Below are 2,293 nucleotides of genomic sequence, written 5' to 3'. Positions count from 1 at the left end.
TCTCAATGGGTTTCCTTTCAGTGTCAGAGCAGGTCTGATATCGGGAAGAAAACCATGTTTAAATTACAGGAGATGGCAAATTGAGTGAGTCAGCACCAAAGCCGCTGGGGGTGGGATACGATAAATGGGTGGCTCCAAAGGTTGCAGGCCAGTAGAAGTTGAGTTTCAGCTGACGATGAGCTCTGTTCATACTGACAGCTTAGCTATGAGAGAGCATCAAGTAGGAAATGTAAGTCCTTACATGTAAATCTAATTAATGATTTGAAGTTGTGTGACATCTGTGTTTATTTCTATATGAGAGTGATCTGCTGCCTCTAAAGGTCAGACCTCCTAACATCCCTTCACTGTTGATGGTTTAATGATGCAGTGAGATTTACAGGGATTGTGGTTAATGATTGCTGACATGTTCAGTAATAATAATAATTATTAACATTTACTAGTGGTTACACAACCCAAGTCCTCAACAGGTTGGACTGTCCAAACATTTCTGGTAAATCTAGTTAATGATTTTTAGCTGTAAATCCCTGTTATTAATGATATTTATTAAAGGCTATCAGCCCAATAATCCCATCCCCTCATGTAGTTTAAATATCATTGTGGAGGATTTGGATTAAAATCATTGATTATTATTTAAAATGATAATAAATATTCCTGATCAAACAATCATAAATGCCCAGCAGTGCTCTGACCTAAAGATTAAATATTTCACCAAAATGAGGTAAAATCTCTTGAATGGTTTCTAATGATCCACAGATAACCGCACTGATGGGGAAACATCTGGACTTCTTTACATCCTCTGGGACTTAGATTTTAGATTGAAACGGTTATTAAATCCACTCACCGTGATCTCTTTGTTCTACCACCAAATGGAGTCAGACCCAGTTCCTCCTGATCTGGTACCAGACTCTAGCAGAATCTCCTGAGGATGACTTTCTATCAAAGCAAACTGGGAGAGAATCCCAGTCAGAGTTCCAGGTCCAGTGAAGTTCAGGTAAGCAGACTGAGAAGCAGGTGGGATCAGACTGTCACTTCATCCTTCTCTCCTTTATCTTGGAGTTAAACATTTACCTTCATGCTGCCAATCCTACTTTAAGGTTCAGGGTCCAGTTCATCTTTATTATCCCCACTGGGGCCATTCATTTTACAGCAGGCAGTAAAAACCCAGGAGGAAACCAAACACTTCCAGCATCCACACAGTTACATAGTGACGGTGAATAACTGGAGAACTGGGAGACTTTCTGAACCAGTTAGTTCTGCATGGTGGCAGCTACATCTGCAGCCTGATTGGACCAGAACCAGGTCCGTCCTGATTGGAGGATTGGGATAGAGTGGACTGGATCGGGCTTTGTTCAGCGAACTGATCCTGTTCACTTCACTATTTTTCTAAAAGGAAGTCATAGATATTCAATGCTAGATCTTTCAGTCTAAAGGCGATTCACCTGTTTGACACTTGACTGATTTATTGATTGACTTTAATGATGTCACAGTGGAGAAATTTTCCATATAACAGCCTTTTTAAAAAATAGTAGGATCATAATACATGGTTTTTGCACAAGGTGTTTACATTGGTAATTATATAGATTGATATATATATAGTAATTGCACAAGGTATTGCCGTTGTGTCTCATTAGAGTCTGGTGGCAACAAGGATAAATGACCTGCTTTAGTGCTCCTTTTTACAGATGGGTGTAAAAGTCTTTCACTAAAGGAGCTACTTGATCAAAGAAAAGGTCAGAACAGATTCTGATCAACTAGAATCAAACTTTCCATCAAGATTTTATCAGCATGAAAACAGAGCTTCTAGTAAAAAGGCACCAGTTGATCTGTTTCTGAAACTCAAAGTCTGTGAGGAGTTCAAAGCAACACTTCCTGTCAGTGTCCCAAAGATTTTCTACTGCTGACATCTGTCCATAGATCCTGGTTAGTTAGAATCACCTCATTCGAGGATTAAAGCTGGAGGTCAATCTGGAGGCACAATAACAGAGCGGTCGCATATTATGGGATGTGCTGCTGGTCAGGATCACTTTGACATCGATGATATTTTTATCTACTCCAAGAACTCAGACCACAAAAAACATGTTCGTCTAGTTCTTCAGAGACTTTTGGAAAACAAACTCTTTGTGAAAGCAGAAAAATGTGAAGTTCACCAACCATCTGTCACTTTTTTAGTTTTTGTGCTCGAGGGCGGGCAGGTGAAGCCATCCGAAGACAAGATAAAGGCAGTTCTGGACTGGCCGACACCTGAAAACCGCAAACAACTTCAGAGATTTCTTGGGTTTGCAAACTTTTACAG

Source organism: Cyprinodon variegatus, unplaced genomic scaffold, assembly GCF_000732505.1.
Source record: "Cyprinodon variegatus isolate N-32 unplaced genomic scaffold, C_variegatus-1.0 Scaffold86, whole genome shotgun sequence".
Lineage (NCBI taxonomy): Eukaryota > Metazoa > Chordata > Actinopteri > Cyprinodontiformes > Cyprinodontidae > Cyprinodon > Cyprinodon variegatus.
Note: the sequence above shows the minus strand (reverse complement) of the source record.